Source organism: Xenopus laevis, chromosome 4S (genome assembly GCF_017654675.1).
Source record: "Xenopus laevis strain J_2021 chromosome 4S, Xenopus_laevis_v10.1, whole genome shotgun sequence".
Taxonomy (NCBI): Eukaryota; Metazoa; Chordata; class Amphibia; order Anura; family Pipidae; genus Xenopus; species Xenopus laevis.
In genome coordinates, this window is record NC_054378.1 from 99310140 (window position 1) to 99326846 (window position 16707).

At 39.0% G+C, this 16707-nt stretch overlaps 1 protein-coding gene across 1 annotated transcript in view; it reads right to left on the minus strand.

Moving 5' to 3' along the window:
• The window catches only part of grap2.S (GRB2 related adaptor protein 2 S homeolog), a 52295-nt gene extending 49036 nt beyond the window's left edge, over nucleotides 1–3259 (minus strand). The window contains exon 1 of the mRNA XM_018261208.2: nucleotides 3098–3259. The gene's annotated coding sequence lies outside the window, so the exon portion shown is untranslated. The remainder of the gene's footprint in view (nucleotides 1–3097) is intronic.
• Nucleotides 3260–16707: the final 13448 nt, after the last annotated feature.

A 16707-nucleotide genomic window follows, 5' to 3' on the forward strand; every position in this document is an offset into this window, starting at 1 on the left:
TACTTTTTCAGGGTGATAGGCTGAAAAATAGCGTAATTTATTTTTGAGGTAACCGACTTCCCCCCTACATTTCCTAACATATAGCACATAAACTATACACTGGGCTCATGTATAGGGCAATATAATTACTTTATTTTATTTTATTAAGGTTTCCCGGGCTTGTGTAGTGTAATGTATTGGCTGCAACATATACCTCCATTCAACTTTAACTTCAAGTCATATGCAAATTAGCCAACGCTAGCGCAACTTGCTTGGCGCAATAGATTCCATTTTAATCAAATAATTCTCTATAATTATAACAGCCCTTTGTACTTGATTCTAACTAAGATATAAATAATCCTTATAGGTGGCAAAACAATCCTGTTGTTTTTTTTTTTTATTGTTTAACTGATTTTTTAATACACCTCAAGTATGGAGATCCAAATTACAGAAGGATCTTATCTGAAACCCCGAGGTCCCGGGCATTGTAGACACCACATCCCATATCTGTAGAAACATACATGGAAAGATGCATCTATAGAAATGTATGCCATGCGCTGTACATTTATGTGGCTTTATTGTGTTTACATTTCTCTGTTGTGATGTATCTGGGACCTGCAATGATGCATAAAAAACATGTATTCATTTGCATACAGCCAGGCAGAATAAAGCTGCCCATACACTGATAGATGTAATAATTTCTCCAGGGGGCTTGCCTGCAACAAAGAAGCATGCCCACAATATGATGCTGCTACCACCATTTTTAAATGTGGAGATTGTGTGTTTATCATGACGGCCAGTGTTTAGTGGGATGGACAAAAAGCTAAATTTTGGTCTCTTTTAGACCATAGAAACTTCTTCCAGCTGACTTCGGAGCAGGGCCAGATTTCAGCCTTGGGCTGATTTTCAGGAGCTTTATATTTTTAATTCAAGAGACCATTTCTCAAAGGAGTAATACAAAATTCCATTCAGGTGTGTGTGTGTGTGTGTGGGGGGGGTGATTGTAGTCTCTCAGGGTCAGGGGCGGAACTACCCCCCTCAGGGCCCTAGGGTTGCCACCTTTTCTGGAAAAAAATACCGGCCTTCTTATAGATTTATCTTTTTTCCCTATTAATAATATTGGGATCAACCATAATTTTTACCAGCCAGGCCGGTAAAATACCGGCTAGGTGGCAACCCTGCAGGGCCCTCCGGCAGTCCACGCGCCGTGTATATCTGGGCCAGTTCCGGGTTTACAGAGGGGGGCCCGGATGCATGTCCTGTGCCAGGGGCCGCCCCCCTCTAGTTCCGTTTCTGCTCAGGGTGAAATAGCATTAACTGACCCCCCAAACAAGCCATTGTATGATACACTGTGGGAAACATTTCTCACCTGAGAGCTTCAAATACATTTCTCAAAGAGATAAATTACACAGAATACTGTGTATGTGTATATAATACACAATATTAGAAATTACTATTTTTTTTGCCTAATACAGTTTTGCAGCAACATTTGTGGTTTTACCAGCCTCTTGGTTTAGCCTGCACCTCCAGTGCAGAATTTATTTTGATGTGATTGGAGCCCTTCAACATACACACTTCATTGCTGATTCTAATGGGGAAAATAATTACAGGGATGCATTTGACAATATGGTGGATATTTCGACTCATAAATAGATTCTATGCTGGGCTGTGCTGTTTTTTCTAGGTTTTGGCAAAAAAAAAGTGCTCCAGAAAGCTCCAGAGCTTTTATGTATGAATATAACAAAGAAAAATGTGTTCATTTTTCAGGTGTATTTTACTTTAATTGCACCTGATGTTCATATTGAGGATGTCAAAAACTGCTTGAATGTCATATGATATATATATATAGTATATATATAAATAGGTTATTTCACCATGTGGAATACCTTAGACTCTTAGACAACTAAAATGCATCTCCTCAAAACTTTGTTCTCTCAACCCCTTTGCTGTACAGTAGTTCATGGCAAGAAGATATCTGGAGCTGCCTGCGGCACCAGGAACAGCATAGAAAAGCCATTTTCCATGGGCCCCAACATGAGAGGAACCCCTTGGCTACATATTGAGTAAAGTGAAAGTACAAATGAAGCATCATTACTCAAATATTTATTTAATATGTTTGTTGGGGATGTCCAAACTGTGGCCCTGCAAAGTAAACTACAAATCTCTGAATATCACTGCTGTGGGTGCAGGGAGTTGCATTTTCGGCTGACCATCCCTGATTTATAATTTGAAAGCAAGTAGTCAGCACAGCAAAAAGTTATCTTCTCTTGGCAGTGCATGTGCTCCAAATGGCAACTTACCGTCGGTATACAGTACGAGGGAAGAATGGAACAGCATTTCAATTAAAAAGCCTTTATTGCACTCGGCTGCTGCAATGCCCTAAGTGTGCAATAAAGGCAATTTAACTGAAATCAATCTGCGGTGCTGTTCCGATCTGCCTTCATCCCTGATTTATATTCTTTTTTAAAATCAAGTTGAAGCCTCAAACCTTTCATCACGGACGTGGGCCCCACCCTCACTATCTCTGACCATGACCTACTAATGATTTTTCTCACGGTTACACAATACTTTTTTCAGATCAAACTAACATCTTCCTAATAATTCTCCCCACTCTTGCAGTTTCATTTAATTTCTTAACTGACAAATTCCTTCCTTTCTTCCCAATGTTGTAGGTTCATTTTAAGCACAACAAAATAACTTGTGCTTAAACTGTGAGCACTTTTGTTCAGTCTGTTCCTAAGACCTAACATTTCAAGCATGGTATAAACGTAGTAGTGGTATATTAAAATACCCATAGCAAAAAAGACAGATTTTTGACCAAATAAAATATCAGCATCCCTCCCTAGTCAAAGCTTGGCAAATCAGCCAGACTCTGTGCCGAAAATCAATTCGGGATGCATTTGGGGTCATCACTTTGCTAAACTGGAATGACTAGATACAAAGTGCATGAATATTTAAGTTCATAAAAATAAATTGGTAGTAATCATGGTTATACATTTTTATTTATGATTTATACAGTGACTGCTTTTTACCCTTGGCAATGTCTTTGTGTTGCACAATTGAACGAACATAATCATTTTACTTCTCTTAGTATAAAAGAGTGAAATCTTACACCTACCTCCTATATTGCTTCTTCAGTACCTCTGCATGGGCTGCTTCCAAACCATAAGAATTAGGGCCACAGAGGCATAGTGGAGCAGGGAACGGAGGAGGCTGCACAGTGTACGGACCCCTCGCTCTTACTTGGTTGCAGCTTCTCCTTGGTTGCAGCTTCTCAGTGTGTCTGCCCTGGATGCCCCAATCAGAAGCCGGTTAAACCACACAGGAAGTCTCACACAAAACATAGAACTGGGTGGTTGGAGAAGAATTCTCAAAGTTTGCACTTTTTCTTATCTTTTGTAATCCTCAACTTAAAAAAATAAATACAATTAAATACCAATTAAATACCAATTTTTTTTTTGAATATGTTTAATGTTAATGTAGTTGTTTGTTTCTTAAATTAGCATTTTAACTGTGTTTCAATTTTTATTAATTGTAGGGCTAAAAGGAAAAGAGCTCATGTGTGCAGTTATCAAAAAAATGCAGATTTTATATTTTACCTGCAGATTTTTTAATTGCCGGGGTAACATTGGCTGGTTTAGGAAGATGCAAAAGGGGACTCCTGGCACAGAAAAGCCCACACGCCATATAATATTCTTCAGAAAATAATGTAAATTGCAGACATATATCTGTATAATTATTTCCTAATAAAGGAATATAGTGGAGTGCTGGGGTAATTTCTAAAGTATATATCTATATAATAAATATGGATCCCTAATAGGTTGCTATGGTTACTGGATGTGGCAATGTGGCCATGAATCAGGGTTGCTCCTGCCAACAGGCAGAGGTGGCTAAAAGGTAACTGGTAATTTCTAGATTTTTTAAAACCAGAAATTCAGAACTAGCAGAAAAGGTAAACATACAGTAGGTCCCTATCTACAGGTGTGCCTACTTAAGTGTAATGAGTGATGTTTAGCCCATTAAGCCCATTAAGCCCATTTGCATGTCCCTTAAATGCCAGAGGCAACTGGTGTCTATCAGTGCACTTGCATCTTCTAAAAAACCAAAGAAACAACATATTTTGCACCAGTTTGTTTGGACTGAATCTTTCTCCTACAAAATAAATAAGAACAATTGCTAAATTGTGAAATAGCTACTCAGGGACAAGCACAAGTTATCAAGTTCTGCTCTTTATATTAAAGGAGAACTAAACCCCAAACTAATGAAAACCCTTACCCCTACCCTCCATAGTCCCCTCCATATGTCATAGAATGGGAAGTACTGTATGTTCTCATAATGATGCTTGTTCATTGTTATAAACAGTCTGAAATAAAGTTTTTTGGATTTTAAAGGGATACTGTCATGGGAAAACATTTTTTTTTCAAAATTAATCAGTTAATAGTGCTGTTCCAGCAGAATTCTGCACTGAAATCCATTTCTCAAAAGAGCAAACAGATTTTTATATATTCAATTTTAAAATCTGACATGCGGCTAGCTAGATAGACATTTTGTCAATTTCCCAGCTGCCCTCAGTCATGTGACTTGTGCCTGCACTTTAGGAGAGAAATGCTTTCTGACAGGCTGCTGTTTTTCCTTCTTAATGTAACTGAATGTGTCTTAGTGGGACATGGGTTTTTACTATTGAGTGTTGTTCTTAGATCTACCAGGCAGCTGTTATCTTGTGTTAGGGAGCTGCTATCTGGTTACCTTCCCATTGTTCTTTTGTTTGGCTGCTGGGGGGAAAAAGGGAGGGGGGTGATATCACTCTAACTTGCAGTACAGCAGTAAAGAGTGATTGAAGTTTATCAGAGCACAAGTCACATGACCAGGGGCAGCTGGGAAATTGACAATATGTCTAGCCCCATTTCAGATTTCAAAATTGAATATAAAACAATCTGTTTGCTCTTTTGAGAAATGGATTTCAATGCAGAATTCTGCTGGAGCAGCACTATTAACTGATTCATTTTGAAAAAAAAAATGTTTTCCCATGACAGTATCCCTTTAACTTCTGTCTGAGGGACACTTTCCTAACCTTCCTTGACCTTTTGGATAAAGTACTGACTGGATCGGAGACCAGTGTGTGGAGGTGCCTGCAATAATACAAAGTATGCCCGTTTAAAGATCGTGGGATACAGACATGTAAGTTTCTTTGAACATATGTTTAATGAATAAGTGGCCTAGTCTAATGCCTTTTATGTTTATACTGTATGACATAGGGCTTGTACATATGAGCGATTTAACCTCACCTATTTTTTAACCTCAGTTTAAATGCGTTTAGCAGCACGGGAGTGCAGGAAAGAACACAGTTTATTCATTTATACATTTAAAGGGGCCTGCACTGACACAGGTGCGTGTAAGTGCTGAACACAGGTGGAACGCAACATGCTGACTTCCACCTGCTGGGATGACGTTTATTCATCAGAGCAATCATGGCTGTTCTTACATGAAAAGACACAAAAAATTTTCTATGGGAGATTAAATGGTGTTAGTATATTTTATTTTATTATGTTTATAGCAAAACTGTACATATAGTCCTATATGTATACGGACAGACATAAATATAGAGAAAGGAGTTCATTGACACAATACAGAACAAAGCTGCATCAGTACCGGCAGTCTTATAAACAAGAATTAAGTATCAGCTATCACACCAGCTAATGTTTCATTTAAATGGTAATACCTTTTTGCTTTCTCCCTTAGTGGCTAAGCCACAGACTTCACGGCTAAGCTTACATATTAAGCTTCTCTCGTAGGTTCTGCAGGTTTCCTGGGGAGGGTCAAGTCAGAAAAATGTAATTGGTAAGTTATAAAATAAACATGATTTTGCTTTTGAATTTAAAATTGTACAAGGATTTTTTTTTTAAATTTTTATCAATTATTAATTTCCCCTAGCTGAAATATAAATTCTGCAATCTTATGTAAAGGGTAAGCATAACACTGGGAGGTGTATTTATCAAAATTTTACATTTGTGTCGTTTTTGTAATTTTTGTTCAAATAACCTTGAAATTAAAAAAAAAAGAGAAGGTTACCTTATTTATTGAAAAAAAAAAAATCATTTAACACGAGCTCCATGGATTCTGAACTCACAAAGAGTCTCGGAACAAAGGAATCACAGAGTTTTACAGACTTGGGAACGTATGACATAAGAATTTACAGGCATAAAAGGGTGTTACTGATGGGAGAGCATAGACATATTGTTCAACAGCAAAGAAAAACAATGAACTCTCATAGCAAATCAGGTGGTTCTGCGCAAGGTAAGGGTACTAATGACCAAGCGAGCTTGAGAACAGAATCCATCCAAGTCAGGGGGGCTTCCAGAGGAATCTGCATACACAGAATTGTATTCTTTCTCAGTAGTTATGAGTTGTGGATGTTGGAATAAATGCATTCATGCTTAAACTTTATGTGCTATACTGAAACAGTCACAAGGTGGCACTGTGACTATTGTTAATGTGTGTTTAAATGATATGTGTTATTGTATTACTGCACTCTGTTGTTTCTGTTTCTGCTTTTTTTTCATTATATTGTTCTTGGTTTTCCACACTGTTAAATGTGCTCTGTGTTATCCCTGAGTGATTCTCAAGTAAATTTTCTCTCAGGTGACTTTACCGAGTAATGTCAGGGGCCTATCAGCTCCCAGTGGAGAAGTCCGGACCAAGGAGGAAGCTTCGGGTTAAGTCCAAGTTTGCGGTAACCAGAAAGGGATGAGGAGTAAAGGTAGTCAATTCTAGGCATTAGTTCAATAGGCAGGCAGAGTAGGAGCAAAGTCAGGGTTCAGGCAGGGTCAAAAAGTCCAGGAATCAGGATACAAGGAATTTAGGAACACCGAGGAATGCAACAAACAAATCCTATAATCGGACATTGAACCCGTGACCTCTGTGGGCTATGGGCGCTGCCATCTTGGAAGCAGTGCCCACGGAGACTGGAGTGACATTGGGCACTCCTGACAGTACCCCATCCACCAGGGGGAGCCACTGGACCACCACATTGTGGTTTCCTTGCAAACTGTTTGTAGAATTCCATACCAGTTGAGGAATGCGGTCATCAGCGTGTTTTACCCAGAAAGACTCCTCGGGACCGAAACCCTTCCATTGGATCAGGAATTGTAGAGACCATCTAGAGAATCTTGAGTCCAAAATCTTTTCTACCTCCTGTTCTCCTATTTCTGTTGACCATCTACAGTGACAAAAGAAGGAGGGGTTTGCTCAGAAGAGAAGTGATTAGCGATTGAGGGTGATAGGCAGAGGAGAATTGGAGAATGATACCCAGATTTTTACACAAAGAGCACCAAAACTTGGACACACATTGGGAACCTCTGTCTGATACAATCTCCGCTGGAATGCCATGAAGTTGGAAGATCTATTGAATGAACAACTGAGAGAGTTCAATGGCAGAGGGAAGTTTTCGAAGAGGGATAAAGTGTGCCATCTTACTGTAACAGTCCATAACTTCCCATACTACAGTGTTCCCCTTGGAAGGTGGCAGTTTGACAAAGTCCATAGTTAAATGAGTCCAAGGATGGGAACGAATGGTTAGAGGTTGCAATAGACACTCAAAAGTCTTTTGCTTGGAACAGGGCTTTACTGAAGGATGGGAATGCGGAACTTGGGTGGCACGTATACCATACCTATGGGGGGTATCAGCAGGAGCAGAGGATTGGACAGATAGGATCTGGCTGGCCAGTTGAGGGAACAAGGAAGCAATGTTTTTTTGCTGGACAAACAATTGGTTCTTGATCTTCACTGATGCACCCCTCAGGAACAATGCTTCTGGATAGGGCATCTGCCTTCCGAGCCTGACGAGGATTCAGCCACTTGAGTCTGAATGAATTCCAAGTTTTTGTGATTGGTATAAATGGTGGCGGGGAAAGGTGCTCCTTCCAGGAAGTGTCGCCACTCCTCGAGTGCAAGTTTAACTGCCAGAAGCTCACGATTCCTAACGTCATAATTTTGCTCGGCAGGAGAGAATTTTTTCAAAAAGTAAGCACAAGGATGTAATTTTCCATCTGCTATTTGTTTCTGAGAGAGAATGGCTCCAGCCCCGAAGTCGGAAGCATCTACTTCAGTGAAAAAGAGTTGCAGAAGATCAGGATGTCGGAGGACAGGAGCAGAGGCGAATGACTCTTTCAGGGACTGAAAGGCCTCTAGAGCATGAGGGGGCCAGGCATTCAGTTTTCTTGATTAAATTGTTGGTAATAATTAGCAAAACCGACAAATCTTTGTATGACCTTGGTGCTTGTGGGGAGAGGCCAGTCCTTAGCCGTGACCTTAGAAGGATCCATCTCAAATCCCTCCCGAGAGATAATATAACCCAAAACGGGATTCTTCTGCACCTCGAACACACACTTCTCCAGCTTGGCGAGAGAGTACTTCTTTAAACTGGGTTCAGAGACTTTCCAAGTCTTTGGAGAAGATTAAAACATTGTCTAAGTACACAACTACGGATTGCCTCAAACGATCTCTGAAGATGTCGTTCACAGCAAATTCTTGGAAGACAGCGGGGGCGTTGCAGAGGACAAATGACATTACCAGGTATTCATAATGCCCATCTCTGGTGTTGAATGTCTTCTTCCATTTGTTCCCCTCTCAGATGCAAATTAAGTTGTAAGCTCTGAGATCCAATTTAGTGAAGATCTTCGCCCCTAAGATGTCAGAGATGAGAGGAAGAGGATACCGTTTTCAACTGTGATCTTGTTGAGACCCCTGTAATTGATACAGGGGCACAATCTGCCATACTTCTTCTCCACAAAGAAGAATCCCGCCCCAGCAGGAGAAGATGAGGGTCTAATGAATCCTCGCTGGAGGTTATCTCAATTATACTTTATTGCAGAAGACTCAGCAGAAGACAGTGGATAGGTACGACCTCTGAGGGGCATGGTACAGGGAAGAAGTTTGACGGGACAACCGTAAGAGCAATGAGGAGGGAGAATATATGTAGACTTTTTGCAAAAGACATCTGAAAAGTCCTTGTAAACTGTGGGCAAAGCCTGAAGATCACTGCATCGAGGAACACCTGGTGAACGGATTAGGCAGGCAAACAGTTCCATAGGGGTAAATTTATCAAAGAGTGAAGTTCCGCCACTAGAGTGAAATTCCACAGCTCTCCATTCATTTTTATGGGATTTTGAAAGGCGTATTTATCAATGGGTGAAGTGAAAGTTCACCCTTTGATAAATACGCCTATAAAAATCCCATAGAAATGAATGGAGAGTGGGGGAATTTCACTCTTGTGGCGGAACTTCACTATTAACTTCACTCTTTGATAAATATACCCCATAGAGAGAATGGACTCCAAGGAGATATCTGATTGGTTGACCAGTCAATAGAGGGGTTATGCAGCCAGGGTAATCCCAACACGAAGGGCAGTTTATGATGAAAAACTATAATTTATCTCAGTGTAGGGGTCCGACCGTCAGTGGGAGTTCTCCTGTTGTTTCAGAGATTATTTCAGATGTTAGTGGTCGATCATCAATCGCCAAAACCCTCAGGGGAATCGATAGAGGGAATAAGGGGATCTCCAGAAGCCTGGGCAAAAGCAGCATCCATGAAATTTCCTGCAGCCCTGGAATCAAGAAAAGCAGATACGTTGATAGTCTTAGAGGGTAGCCGAAAGCTGTAATGGCAAAAGAAATCAATGAGAGTTCTTTTGGGGTGCAGGCTCGATACCACCCAGGTAGAATTCCTTCTATCTGAGCGTGGAGATCTCCCCAACTTTGAAGGACCATTGCTGGCAAAATGGGTTTTACCTCCACAATACAGGCATAGTCCAGCCAGCTATCTCCGGAGTTTCTCTTTTTCAGAGAGGTGCATCCGACCAATCTGCATAGGTTCCTCTGGAGGAGTGACAGGAGGAGAAGGAACAGGAGCAGGAAGGAGCGGTCTCTGGAAGCGTGGTGCCTGGACAGCGAGGAATATTCTATTACGATCCTTATCGGATTGGTGCTTCCAGAGTCAGGTGTCTACCTTGATGGCGAGGGCAATCAGGTCTTCCAATTGCTCAGGGAAATCCCTGGAAACTAGGGCTTGGCTGGTCCTGATCCAAAGACACTGTGGTTTTCCATGTATAGAAAATAGTAGGGTGCAGCCATAAATGGTAAGGATAGGTTTGCTTGGAAAAACTCCCTGCAGTTTCCAGAAAGCAAGCTGTATAGGAAAAAAGCACAGAGACTAAGCTAGGTTGAGAGACCAGAAAGAGGAGAGAAAGGCAGAGCCTATAGTATATAAAAGGATAAGGATGGTGAGATAGAAAAATCGAAGAAAAGAAGGAGTGGAGAGCAGATGAAAATAGTAAAGGGCACATAAAATAGAGAGAATGGAAGGCTGAGAATAAAACAACAAAAATGAAAGTATGAGACTGAAGGGAAGAGCAAGTGAAAAGGGAAGAGTATTACAACCTCTTTCTGCTGTTTCATGTCAAGTCATTATTGCTTGTATATTCATATACACAGCTGATTTGCATCTGATCTCATATCCCTAATAAACACTTTACATTGTGTATTACGCCCTGCACAATCTGCATATAAAATATAATAACCTAAATGGTCAGATCATCTATAAATATATTAACAGATTCATAATTACTAATAATGAAGGAATAACACAGCTGCTCCTCAGGAGATATTGATTATTGCGTCAGTCCTATGAAGATGAGGAGGTTGCAGCTCCAGCAGCTCATCAAATGTTCCAACTGACATTCTACAATATCCAAAGAATTCATCTTGATATTTAGGGAGTTAAATTTGTCCTTTTGTAATACGCTCACTGGATACACGCACAGGCTCAAGATAATACATCTTTTTTCAAGCTCAAGATATCCAAGAAGAATGAACATCAATATTTCCACCCTGTTCTTCAACACCTACAATATTTCCACCATGTTCTTCAACACCTACAAATAAGATATTAAGTTATAGGATAACTATAGCACTAAGAAGATCACAAGAAGAAAAATGTTTCTCCATGGAAAGCCAGAATACACTGAAAATGACCCAGACAGACTTCAACAAAGCTCATGTACAGTTGCAGTAGCGGATACACGGGCCCTATCAGGTGCATAAAAGGAGGTGACGTAACCTTTAACAAGAGCATTTTATAGCCCTAGACAAATGGGCAGGTACCCTGTACCATGTGTAATCGCTAAAATGTTGGCACATTATACTATACAGCAAAGTTTTTCAGGCAAAGTCAATGGGCGGCAAAATTATTTTGACGCACAATTTTTTTCCCCTTGCGTCTAGTTTGTCCAAATGCATTAAAGTAAATGGGTGTCTGAATAATTTTGACGAGCGACAAATGTTTTTTTTGTGGCTACATTTTTGCGAAAACATTTGCAGGTGGTGAAAAGCGTAAATTCGCAGCAAATCCATGCCTGCCAAATAAATTTGCCCATCACTATTCATTTTCACAGTTTATTAAAACATTTGAGATGTTCAGCCTCATTCAAGATGAATGGAACAATGTATTTCCCACAGGCCTATGACTATATATTTGACTATATATTTGTGAATATATTGTTGTGTTTCAAATAAGCTAGCATTCGAAAAAAAAAAAAAAAAAAGAACATATTTAAGGAAGCATTGAGTACTATTTGGAGATAGGAACAGAGGTAAACTTCCCAAAATTAATGGGGGTCCGGGTGCTCAAACCGCAGACCTTTAATTTAAGGGAGATTATGAACACATTCTTGTCTGGCACAAAAAGGACATTCACATAGAAGGTAATGGGGTTAAAAAGTAACCTTATTTAAAGAGATACTGTCATGGGAAAACATGTTTTTTCCAAATGTATCAGTTAATAGTGCTACTCTAGCAGACTTCTGCACTGAAATCCAATTCTCAAAAGAGCAAACAGATTTTTTTATATTCAATTTTGAATCTGACATGGGGCTAGAGATATTGTCAGTTTCCTAGCTGCCCCAGTCATGTGACTTGTGACTGCACTTTAAGATGGAACTACTTTCTGGCAGGCTGTTATCTCTCCTACTTAATGTAACTGAAGGAGTCTCAGAGGGACTTGGCTTTTACTATTGAGTGTTGTTCTTAGATCTACCAGGGAGCTGTTATCTTGTGTTAGGGAGCTGCTATCTGGTTACCTCCCCTTTGTTCTTTTGTTAGGCTGCTGGGGGGGAAGGGAGGGGGGTGATATCACTCCAACTTGCAGTACAGCAGTAAAGAGTGACTGAAGTTTATCAGAGCACAAGTCACATGACTGGGGGCAGCTGGGAAACTGACACTATGTCTAGCCCCATGTCAGATTTCAAAATTGAATATAAAAAAATCTGTTTGCTCTTTTGAAAAATGGATTCCAGTGCAGAATTCTGCTGGAGCAGCACTATTAACTGATGCGATTTGAAAAAAACATGTTTTCCCATGACAGTATCCCTTTAAAGAAAAAAACATCTCAATAGGTAGCCTTGGTAGGGTGCCTATACTGTATAAATAAATGCACTATTTATGGAAAAGTAAAAAATCCGCCTCCTGCCACAGGAGACTTACTGCATAATTTTGGGACGGAGCTTGGGAGGTGAAGGGTACAGGGCTTATTGTGCTGAAAACCATAAGTGATGTTAACCGTAAGTGACATCATGTGCACCCGTATGCATGATTTATATTGGGGGGCGCTGTTAGGTCCAGTGCCTGGGGTGGCAAAAGACCTAAATACAACCCTTTGTGTGTGTGTGATCAGCTTACTGCACCCTCTAAGGTATTCTGTGTGAATGGAATTCCAGAAGCAGAATTCCATTCTGGTCTTTTTTCCCAGAATTACTAGCCAGAGAATAATGGTTACATATTTTGAAATGATAATTTTGCATGTAGAATACATATATATATATATATATATATATATATATATATATATATATATATATTTGCTATCATATGCCCTTCAGTCTATTCCTATTTATTTTTGTAACTATTATGACCAGATAATAACAGATACAAAAAATGATATTCTAAATTCCATTTATTTCAGTGAGACGATCCTGCTGTTCACTCCACGCAAGTGTAATCTGTTGCCTAATTTATGCAATTGAACTGAGCTCATATGCATATAAAACAGAGTAGTTACCATTATACAGTAATGCGCTGAAAAATAAAATATCGGAAAATTCCAAATTTAAACTCTCTTAACGGTTGTATCTAGACAAAAAGCACAACCTCTTCATAAAGAAAGCCTTAGCAAATCTCTGCAGCCCCAAATGAAAAGTAATACTAAAATAAGTGAACATTGGTGGCTAATAACTAATACTGAAAGTGCTTACAGGGGCACAACGATAGGAAATGATTGGCTGAAACCACTAACACTTTTAAAAACAACATAAGTAACACAGGAAGTGTCATTGAAATATCTTTAGAATGTTATCTGCCCATATACATGGAGACGATTTGGCTGATTTATACTTGCAATATTTTTGCACATTACATGGAAAACCAGATGAGGGCGGGCAGTATATGTTATATTTATTTTATTTTATTTATTTTTGTTATATTTATAACATATTATATTTAAAGTCCCCAGTCCCTAGATTGAAATTTAGCCAAGACCTCAATGCTGCACAATAAGGGGGTTATTTATCCAAATCTGAATATTTCTGATTTTTTAGAAACCAAACCTGTGACCTTATTTATTATTAAAACAAGCTCAATTTAATCAGATCAGGTAAAAACTCTATAAAATTGAGCAAAAACCTGAATCTTACGATTTTTCCAGAGTTTTCTCCCAAATTGCTCGATTTTTTCAGTCTTTTAGCCAAAAAGCCTGAATTTTTAGATTTTTGCCCAAAAGCCCAAAATAGTTGATTTTCAGGCTAATTCCAGCGCAGACCACAAAAACTTCCAAATAGGATAGGTTTAATAAGCTTTAATAAATTTTAAAAATTTTAGTTTTAAAAACGTTTTGCTCCAAAAAGCCCGACCAGATAAATTTGGAGTTTAGTAAACAACCCCTAAATGTATGTTTCGTAAACCCACTCTTCATCCTCTATGCCTGAACCCAATTTACAGTTACGTTTTCTCTTCTATAGCAAATAATTGAATTCATTGCGCTCAGGGGACTCTCTCAGAACCCATAAGGCTAGGGCTAAACAGGGCCAAAATCTGCAAGCTGATATCAGCCCTTACTGTGAACAGTATCCTTTTCTTCTTTCATGGCCGGAACCCTTGTGTTAACTCTGGCACAAAGAAGAAGAGGATTTTGGTGAAGAAATGTGAGACTTTGTATTCTGTGACAAAATCTGGTGAGTGTGTGACACAAAGATACCAGATAGGAAAGAAGAGGAGGATACTACTCACAGTGAGGGGCTAGATTTGGCCTGTGGATTTCAGCAGGTCGTGTGGTCCCAGCCTAAGCTGTTATATACCCTAAATACTCTGCAGTTTTAAGTTTGTAGTATTCATTGCAGAGTAAATGGACTTGGGTTGATTACAGATAAAAGAGGAGTTCCTCAGGCATCAGTCCTGGGACCAATTTTAAAAGACTTATAAAGACTTTGTTGGTGTTCTAGAATGTAAGGGGTGTATCTTTGCCCTAAATACACAAAAGTCTACATGTATGCTGGCAAATTCAATGAGCAAAGTACAATTTTGAGCGCAATATACATGTTTTTTCCCCACTGTGCATATTTCCCAGAATTCTGAGGTGAATGCTCTTCACCTACTGCACTCGTGTCTGAATCACCAAAATGAATTCAACTGCACTTGTGCTTTATTTTTTAATTTTCACACAAGTACCTTTAATTAAAGGGTGTCACATGCAAATGACTGCGCGTGAGAGAGAATAAAATTCAGATTCCCCAAGGAGCCCTCCTGATGTGGATGAGTTCTGTTCTCAAACTAGTCTTGGTTATTAGTACCCTAGGGCAGATCCACCTGCTTTCCTATAAGAGCAGATCTTTGTTTTCCTGTACTGTGGAGCAATATCTCTATGCTCTCCCTAAGGTAACTACCTTTTTAAGTCTATAAAAACTCTATAATACCTTTGTTCAGGGTTCAGAATCCACTGAGCTCATGATAAACTTTGTCTTTTACCTCAATTGGTTTCATGACAGGCAAAGTGAGGGGCACTTGTGAATGTACATGAGCCCTAAAGACTTTGATACAGGAGAGCATGGATTGGCTGAAAAATGTTTGCCCAGGTGCAGTGACCTAGCAACCAATTAGAAGGTAGCATTTACTGGTCACCTGTTTAAATGCAAACTTCTAATTGGTTGCTATAGATTACTAATCCTGGGAAAACTTAGTGCCTTTTATTACATATGGGGGTTTGTGTTATCTGTTGTCCCAAAACTACAAGAAAAAGCTGATTTTAGCAAAAAGAAAAAATAAAGGTTTTGTGCTGATTCCCCAAATCCTTTATTTAACTACTTGGTGCTACACTATGGGAGTTTCCCCTTGTGTGCTCTCTATTTATTTTAAAGAAGAAGCTGATTATTGAGTAAGTCCCATAAAGGGCCCAGCTGTTTTTGTGCACATTGAAGACAAGTTAAGAAGGTGTAAGGTCCTAAGAAATGATTTCAAAGAATTATTAACTGAGTTTAAGGAATAGATTTCCAGATTAGAACTGGACAGACCTTTATGTTGGCTGCAGGCTGTGTTGTAGAGATAAGCTATATATCTCACTGATGTGCTGCTGTTTTAGTGGAGAGGGAAGCTAGAAGTTTATTAAACCATGCATAGAGGTTAAGAGAGCTCACTGCCTCACATGATGTAAGAGGTTGAGACTCACCTTCAATAACACAGCTGGGCAAGTTTTAATAAAGGGGCATTTTAGTTTCTGGGAAATTACTTAGAGTGACGGAACCACTAAGCAATTCTAATGGTCTCTGTTGGAAGTGCGGATCTCTTCCAGCTTAAAAACATTGAAGTAATAGAAAATCTCAAGATGTAGACTCCTTTATATATGTTATGGGTCAGCATTAATCTTCCGGCAAGCAAATCTCAAAGAAATCATTACAGTTCTAAATGTCATAATTTGGGGAACAAATGCAAGTGGTTAAAGTCAAACCTACAGAGTATGATATAAGAGGGATTTTCATCTTAAACAAACCTTTAGTATAGTGTATGTTAGATTGTAAACTCCACTGGGGAAGGAACTAATGTGAACAAATAACAGTCTCTGTAAAGCACTGGATAAATGTGTCAGCGCTATGCCCTATGGAAGAAATTGTAAAAGTAATAGCGCAGACTGTTAAAGAGATACTGACACCAGAAATGAAAACGATTTTTTTCCAAATCTATTATAATATTATCTCTGCATGCTATTTATAATTATGGATGCCTGTTAATATTGATATTATATACATTATAAAATAAACAGCTATTATCTGAACATGTGTTAAAGGGCAACCCTTTTGAAATAAAACATAACAAAAGTGGTTCAAGCTGAAAAAGGAAGAAAAATGTTAGCCAATAAAGGTATCACCTTTATACCACTTTTGTTATGTTTTATTTCCAAAGGGTTGCTCTATAACATTTTTACTGTCTAACATATATTTTATCTGAACATATGCAATTCAATATGTAGGTGTTTCAGATCTATTGTGTTACTGCTGTGTATATACAGCATTTATTATTTTATTGACCCCTCATTGTTCTATTAGTGTATTCTATTAATGTATTGTATGTACAATGCTGTGTGCACAAGCAGCACTATATAAATACACATAAGAAGCAGAGTCTCACCAGATTTGCT